The sequence below is a fragment of the Pleurodeles waltl genome, chromosome 4_1 (assembly GCF_031143425.1).
Source record: "Pleurodeles waltl isolate 20211129_DDA chromosome 4_1, aPleWal1.hap1.20221129, whole genome shotgun sequence".
Lineage (NCBI taxonomy): Eukaryota > Metazoa > Chordata > Amphibia > Caudata > Salamandridae > Pleurodeles > Pleurodeles waltl.
The window spans coordinates 725,781,066-725,790,014 of record NC_090442.1 but is presented as its reverse complement, the minus strand read 5'-3'; positions in this window follow the sequence as shown (position 1 = coordinate 725,790,014).

The window sequence follows — 8,949 nt, the reverse complement described above, 5'->3', positions numbered from 1 at the left end:
TCCATTAAATGAGGCAGGTGATCTGGGAGCTCATTTACTGCGGGCTTCAGTTTTGCCGAACTCTAAAGAAGCAAAGAATCCTCAGATGAGATTATGTGACAAACTTGTGTTCATGGTTCTCCAGCTTTCGATTGTTGACATTTTTATAGTTGATTCTGTCCCTTATCATAAGGCAAAACCTTTTGGAGCACAGACTGCATGTACATCAGCCATATGACCACAATCTGCCAATAGACTCCTTTGTATAATCATTAGTTTAGGGATATCATTTATTTTAATTTGGTATTGGAAAGGAAGTGTGGTGGGCTTTTTGCATTGCATTAGCAATTAGATTTCTAGGCGCAAGAAGTAGAGGTGCAGTGGTGCTGCAGCACCCCGGTAAATAATCATGCTGGAGTTCAGAAGGTGAATGAGCAACAAAGATGCCTTTACATTTTATCTTGCTACAGTTTTTATCTTGCTACATTTAATGACCATTGAAAGACAGTTAAACGTGAGGTTGTGTCCGCTGACAAATTGCGGCTGATTCAGAAACAGTTGTGTACTTCATTCCTCTGACTGCAAAGCGAGAAGATTTCTGCTGGGGTACAGGAGAGGAAAGAAAAAGGCTGTAGGATGGCAGTTTTTTGCAACACATTTAAATAATGGCAAATTAACTATTGAAATATTTCAAGTTTTTATTTTTTTTAAATCTCTTTATTAAATTTTACAGTTAGCAGCTCTTACATTGATTTAATAAACAGTGTATTTTTTTTATGCAACTGTGAGTTTCTTTTTTTTTTTTTCCATTATTTTGCTTCTGATCATTTTATACATCTTGTTCTACATATTTTGCAGTTAGAAACTTTATTGCATTTGGTTCAAAGAGCATTGTAAAAGTAATGAGAAAACTGGAAAGAGAAAAACAAAAAATAAAGAAGCCAGAATAGGGCTGTGAAGACAAGGTTATATATATAATGGGTTGGGGGAGGTGAGAAAGATGCTAGTGATGAAGATGCGTTGGTGGGGGAGTTGACGGTTTCTTTGTGGATGTTTTGTTAGGCTGGTGAGGTCTGTGTGGGGTTTGGGGGGTTCTGTATTACAGTCTCGCAAGCTTCTTTTAGAGGAGTATTGCGAGTACTTGTATATGGTTTGTGGTTGTAGTGTCTTGTTGCTGCAGTCATTTGCCGTTATCTTGCAACATTTTTCTAAGGTGGGCGGGTATCATCCTTTTCGAGTAACTGATCTAGGAAGGTGTCCCATGTCTCCGCATTTTTTACTACAATCCCTATATCTTTTAATGAGTCCAATACATGTTTTTCTGTGTTGGTCCAGTGTATTAGGTCTTTATGCCATCTGTTTATATCCGGGGTGCCAGGAGACTTCCACTGTGTTGCGATGAGGCGTTTAAAGATAATAAACGCTAGGTCTGCGCATCTATGTTTTTGCCTATCTTTATTGCGTCTGTGTCGTATGCCCAATATGCAGGATTTGGGTGTAGGATTCAGTTTTAGTCCCGTCCATTTATTTGTCTGTTGTGTGACAGTGTACCATGTACGAAGTAGTGGTGGGCAGCTCCAGGTCATGTGATAAAAATCTGCTTCCATGGTTCCGCAACGTGGACATTCAGATGTTGCTTGTGGGAACATGCGTTTTATGCGAAGTGGGGTTAAATATGTCTGGTGTAAGTAATTTAGTTGGGTGTATCTGAAGCGGGCGTTGCGAGAAATTTCTCGCGTGGTCGTTAGGGCCATGGTCCATTGTTTCTCTGTGAGAGATGTTTGCAGAGCCTTATCCCAGTGTGATTTGGCTTGTGTTTGTATTTTTGCAGGGTAAGCTTGTAGTATGTGGTATATTTGAGATATACTTGGTAGCGTGTTAATATCTGCTAGTAGTTTGTGTAGGGTGGGGGCTGTTGGTGGTTCTGAGTTGCCTTGGCTCCATACTTTGCATATCAGTCCTTTGATTGCCCCGTATGTTATAAATTCCCCTGGTCCTAAGTTGTATGTCTCTGCCAATTTTGTATATGTTATGTATTGCTCGTCCACATATAGGTCGCCGACCTGCTGTATATCTTTTGTAATCCACGACGCTAGATATACTGTTTCGTGCAATTTATTTATTCCTGGTATGGCTAGTAGGGGAATCTTTGGTGAGTATTGTGGTGCGCGGGTTCCCTTAGATATATATCGATTCCAGGTGCGTATGGCAACTGTCATTAGTGCGTTTTTGTGATGTGAGGTGTGTGTCCCTCCTATGAGCCAATCTAGTATCTTTATTCTCCTTAATTGTGTTCTCACTTTATGTCCCTCCGGACTTGGGGGGTCTTGTAGCCAGGTCATGATCCAATGTAACTGTTCTGCTGCATAGTAATGCTCGAGGTGCGGTACCCCCATTCCTCCCTTTTCCATTGGGAGGTAGAGTTTATCAATAACTACCCTTCTACGACCATTCGCCCATATCAGTTCAATCAATAGTTTGGTTAATTGTGTGAAGAGTGTTTTTCGTAATATTAGTGGTAGTGTTGTGAAGTAATAGAGTAGTCGAGGTAGTACTATCATTTTGGCCAGAGCCACTCTTCCCATAGGTGAGAGGGGTAGTGAGCACCAGAAGGGTATTGAGCTTTTAATTGATCTAATGGCTCTGTCCAGGTTGCCTTCCTTTAGGTCTGTAGCGCTATGATAGATGTGGACTCCTAAGTATTTAAAAGTGGTGTGTTCCCATTGTAATGTATCATCAGTTGACGTTTCGGCGTGTGGTGTTGGGGACGGGCACATAGGGAATATGCATGATTTGGACCAGTTGACACGCAGACCAGATAAGTCTCCGAACGAGTTAAGTAGTTGTAATAGATGTGGTAGAGATTCTGTATGGTTGCGTAAATATATTAGTGCATCGTCTGCGTATAGTGATATTATGCGGAATTCTTCGCCATCTGGGATACCCCATTGTACTGTTTCATTGCGTAGTCTTGCCGCGAGTGGTTCTATTGCGAGTGCAAATAGTAGTGGTGATAGCGGGCAGCCTTGTCGCGTTCCTCTACCTATGTCGAATTTCTCTGAGATGATTGCGCCGGTTTTAATCCGTGCTTTGGGATTAGTGTATATTATGGATATCCAGCGTGTAAAGCCAGCACCAACTCTCATTTTTTGTAACGTTGTCATCAGAAATGGCCAGCCCAGAGTGTCAAAGGCTTTTTCCACATCCAGTGACACCGCCACGCTAGCTTGATCCTGTTCCTGAGTCATGGACATAATGCGTACTAAGTTTCTTATATTAATAGCGGTATTTCGCCCTGGTATAAAGCCAGATTGATCTGGGTGTATTAGGCAGTCATTAGCGGCAGGAGGCGATTGGCTAGGATTTTCCCCAGAATTTTATAATCCGAATTTAATAAAGATAAGGGTCCGTAGGAGCGGACGTTTAAAGGGTCACGACCTTTTTTGTGTAGGACTACAATTGTCGCTTCCCTTTGCGTTTCTGTGAGTTGTCCTCTTTCATATGCTTCTTGTAGCATATTTTGGAGTGATGTGATTATCTGTGGTGTGAAAGTCTGGTAGTATTCAATGGGGAGACCATCTGTTCCTGGAGTCTTATTGTGTGCCAACTGTTTTAATGCCTGTAGTACCTCTTCCCTTTCGATTGGTCTATCAAGGTTGGTTATTTGTTCTGCATTTAGTCTTTTCATTGGGGCTTGTTGAAAGAACTTTGCCAGTTGTGTCGGATGTGGGGGAGGTTCTGCTGTGTACAGTGTGCTATAGTATTGTTTGAATGTGTCGTTAATCTCTTGTTGTGTGTTTATCATTGTGCCTGTGTCTTGGCGTATAGCGTTTATGGGAGTGACTTTCTGTGTCCCTTTTGCTAGCCACGCTAACAATCTGCTAGAGCGGTCGCCTTCAGCGTGTAGACATGCTATGTAGTGTTTATGATCGAATTTACGCAATCGTGTCTCGGTTACGTTCCATTGATTTTTTAGGTTAGCTAGCTCGTTACTATTGCCTCTCCCCAAAGCCATTTCACATTCTGTGTTGCAAATTTTGCTTTCTGTTTCTTGTAGTTCTGCACTTAATGCTCGGCGGACCCCTCCTGCTGTTGCTATACACATGCCCCTTATAACTACCTTGTGACCGTCCCATTCTACAGCGCGTGATGTTGTTGTCTTTGTATTAATTGCAAAGTATGTTTCTATTTCTTCTGCTATTTTAGCGCGGAAAGGGGGATCTCGTAACTGGGTGGGTTGTAGGCGCCATGTTGGAATGCATGTTGTTTGTCTGCCCCATTTTAATGTTACTAGTAGCGGGCAATGGTCTGATAAGGTTTTGTCGAGGTATGTTGCGTTATGTATCATATGCGCTAGCCCGTTAGTGCATAATAATAAATCTATTCTCGTATGGAGATGGTGTACTGGTGAGTAGAAAGAGTATTCTCTATCTGTGGGGTGTACGCGTCGCCATATGTCTTGTAGGTCTCTTTTTGTATGCATTTATTGAGTGCACAGGACAGTGTCTTGCATTGGGTGTCTCTCATTGGGGGGTGTGATCTGTCTAATGCCATCTCAATTACACTATTAAAGTCACCTCCCCTAATAGTGGGTATGGCCGGGTCATACGGGATTTGCGTGGTAATAGTTCGGAGGAATTCTCCCTGTCCCATGTTGGGTGCATATAGTCCGATTATCGTTAGTTGCTTTCCGTCTAACTCTCCATCTAGACTAGTGTATCTTCCATTGTTGTCTGTATGTACATTTTTGATTGTGTACGGTACACCCAGAGCTATCCATATTAATACTCCCTTCGCATGTGTCGAGGTTTTTATTCCGTGTGTTATTCATGACCATTTTTTGTCTATTTCACGCAGTTCGTGTGCTGTGGCATGCGTCTCTTGTAGGATAGCTATATGTATTTTGTGTCGTTTAAGGTATGAGTGTATCTTATGTCCTTTAGTCATATTTGCTAATCCCCTTACATTCCAGGTTACTATATTATATATCGTCATTTTGTGTGGTTTGCTTAATATAGTGTGTTTCACGTATCCCGGTTCCCAGGCCGTTACACCCGTCATGCCCCGAATCTCCTTTGAGTGGGATATTAAGCATCTTGTGGGAAAGAATGAAAGTAAAAGAGAGAGTAGAACTTACATTGGTTAATCTTACTGGGGGCTGCAAGGCACAACTGGTGCAACTTTTTACATTTGCTACTGCAAGGTCCTTTCGGTTACCCATTGGGTTGGGGGGAGGGGTGTTGTTATTTTTCCCAGAGTGTCTCCGATTTCCAGACCGTTGTTTGTACTTGCATCCCCTCATGTGTTCTATTTGTGTCAAGTCTGGTTGTTGCTCCAGGCTTACTTGATTTTTGGGGGAAGAGTTTCTGCGATATTTTCATTGTTCTGCTTTTGTTCCTTGAGTTCTCGAGTGCGCACTAAGGAAGTCTCACTATTACAGAGTTAAAGGTCGTCCGCCGAGCGTGGGGTAATCGTTGGTCCCGCGGTTAGTCCTTGTTGACTGTTCGTTGAGTCTGAATCTGAATTGTTTGTGTCTTGGCTGGATCGTGGTTGAATGGATGAAAACCTGTTCGCCAGTTTTAAGACTTGGAGTTGTTCCGCCTCTACTTGTGATTTCGTTAGACCCAATTCTGTGTTACGTGTTGATTTTCTTTTGCGTCGCGGTTGTGGAGTCAGCCACTCTTTTTGTTTTCGGGTCTCAGCTGTAGGGTCTATCAGTCCTTTTGCGTGTATCCAAGTCCATGCATCTTCTGATGTTGGGAATATATGTGACCTTTCACCGTCCACTACCCGCAGTTTAGCTGGGTACATCAATGAGTATGAATAGTTTTTATCCCTCAATATTTGTTTTGCTGTGTTTAAGGTAGCGCGTTTGCGTTGGACTTCAGCTGTGTAGTCTGGGTAGGCCGTGATTTTTGTATTCTCTATTTCAATTGGGCCTGTTGTGCGGAAGTTTCTTAGTATCTGGTCCCTGTCTCTGTAGTTGAGAAGTCTCGCGATTAGTGGTCTCGGTGGGGCTTCCGGACGGGGAGGGCCCCCTGGAACTCAGTGTGCACGTTCCAGTATTAATAGTGGTGGGGAGTCGTTTGTAAATATGTTTTCACTAAGCCAGCGCTCCAGGAATAATTCTGCGTTTGGGAGTTCGATCTTCTCCGGGAAACTGAGGAATCTTACATTATTGCGGCAAGAGCGTCCTTCCGCTTCGTCGGCCCGTTTGTTTAGGTGTAGTATTTCAGTTTCCTGTTGTTGAAGCCGTTGTTTTAGGTCTATTATGTCTGGTTGCGTCGATTTAAGGGTTATTTCAGTTGTTGCGACCCTTTCTGTGAGTTTTCGTTGTTCCATTCGAAGCGTGTTGACTTCAGCCACTACGGTGTCTATTTTTCCTTCTAACGATGTTTTGGTGTCAAGAATTGCTTGGAGTACCTTTTCCATTTGCACAGAGTGGGCGGCTAGGGTCTCTGTTACTCTGTGTAGGACATTTGGGTGAGGTTCTATGTCCATTTCTGAGGCTGATGAGGGTCCAGTTTCAGTTTGTGTTTTTTGTGCTTTCGGTTTCACCATTTTTATATTAACCTTAAGTTCAAGTGTATCAGATTTTAAATTTATGCGGATTGTCCTCCGCGGTAGCAACCCGTCTCAAGACCGTTGATTAACAACGTTGCTCTATCCGGTGTTCTTGATTTTATAGTTGTGACTACTCGTGTGCTTGGTGCTATGTCCCGATTTTGGGGTTAGATGAGGTCGAGATCCCCGCCACTCCGCGCGTGCATGCAGTGGTCGCTCCGCTGGACATCCAGGTCCCCTCTCAGCCGTGTCTATTCTGTGGCATCCGGCCCGTGCCCCTCGACAACTTCCACACTAGTGAGCCTCTCCGTGGCAGCCGTAGAAGAACTGCAGAAATGCGCAACTATAGTGTAGCGGCGCCGCGCGCCTCGTCCGATTTATCGGGTTGATTTAAGCGTTCGTGCTTATTGCGCACGACCACCGATGTCGGTGTCGTCTACGGGTTTTCAGCGCATTCAGCAGCTGGGGCACGATCTCACCTCCATCATTTCTTTAGGCCCTTTGCTCCGTACCACCCCACCGATCACGTCCATGTCTAAGCGATTTTGAGCCCTCGTCGCTAGGTGTTTTCGCTCACCCAGGGCCTAGCTCTGCTAGTGGTCTCGGCGTTGGTAGTGGCGTTAGCAGCGGCACGAGTCAGGGCCCCGATATATGTCTCGGGTCGTGGGCTCCTCACCTCCGTCTCGTCCCGTTCCGGCGGCCGGATTTCTCCCGATTCGAGTAGGCCCGCGTGTGGGCGCCGCCTCGGCTCCTTTGCGGGTCGTCCGGTCTGTGCTCACTGTGTCGTGGGTTTCCGTTGTACGGTCTTACTTATTGTGTTTTCCATATTGCACTCATTTTCAGCAGTTTTCATGTGCAATATCTGGGATTTCGTTGCTTTATCAGGATCTTTTGCCGGCTGTGGACCGAGCTCTCTTTAGAGCATCCTTTCACGTCACCATCTTGGCCACGCCCCCAAAATATTTCAAGTTATATCAGCAATTAGGAAAGCCCAAACAAAAATGAGTTGTAATTCTGAAGTGTGATGGAAACAAATTTTAAATGAGATCAGAACAAATCAAGGCACTTACTGATGCACAAACGCTACATATTCGCTGAAACCCGATTTCCACTCATTATCGTTTGTACTAGTTGCTTTTACCAGTAAAATTGCATGTCTATGCAAACTAGGCGGCTATTTCAACGGAAAATCTACTGTCTGTAAAATATACTGTGCTACCTTACCAGTGCTTCAAAATGCTCCACCAGCCAAATGCCACATCCTTGCCACTCTCCTGCTGAATGAGCCTGGCACATTTGCTACACTTGTTTATTTTTGTGTGTTCAGTGTTATAACAGTAATGGCAGCACCCCCACTCTAGCAGTTGCTCCTGCACCACTAGATAATGATTTCTCTATGCATTGTGAACTTTACCAGGTGCGTTTCTTGTGATTGCTAATGATTCGAATCCAGGTGCGTTCACATGCTGCAGAAACAAACCCAGGTAGTAGCTTTGCGGTGGACGTTCTGCCCACAATATCATTTGGGGGAATATTGCTCATTCCACTTTGTGGAAGACCCAAAGTACTCCACATTTATCAAGGAAGTCTGTTGGTGCATTTATTCGTAAAAGATTCACTATTCAGAACTAATATTCAGAATATTCATCTACGGTGGTTGGTAATGCATTTAATTTTAAAGTTTAATCGGTAATCCAAATGTGAAACATTTACAAAATGGCAGCGTAGTAATGAGTCTGTTTTGAAATGATTTCCAAAGAAATATACAGTTCCCTTCTATCCAATGTAAGTTTCCTTCAAGACAGAAACTACTATTCTTCCTATGCTAGGCTGGCATACCGTGCTAAGAGGCTTGCCGCCGTTAGTGGGGACCCTATAAAGTTTAGCAAAGGCTAATCCACAAGCCTGTATGAGCCATGCCCCATTAGCGTGGACATACAAAACTCTCTTGCACTTATGTTGGCCACAAGGCATAATTTGGTACTATATAAAATAATTTGTGTTTTGTTCACCCCCGAGGCACAAAAGAATAGTTGTTTGGTGTTACCTAACTCATTATTATTCATTCCCTCGACCTCAGAAAGACGGAAGGCTAAGGTGGTACATCATGATCCAAACCTGTGACCATAAGGTCAAACATATGCTCATGTGTTGGATACACTAGTCAGTGAGCCGCACATCCTAAATAAATAAATGAGTAAATGAATCCCCAGATCTATCCGATAAAGAACTTATCTTTGTACCAAGAATATATTGAATATTTTGCTTTCTGATCTCACTGTAAGGTTATAATTTGTGGAAGGCTTTGCATCTGAATCTGTACTTGTGCCCCAGTCTAGAGGGTCTTTACATTCATAATTGCATTGTATTTAATACCGTTGGTAGCTCTTATAACACGAGCCATGC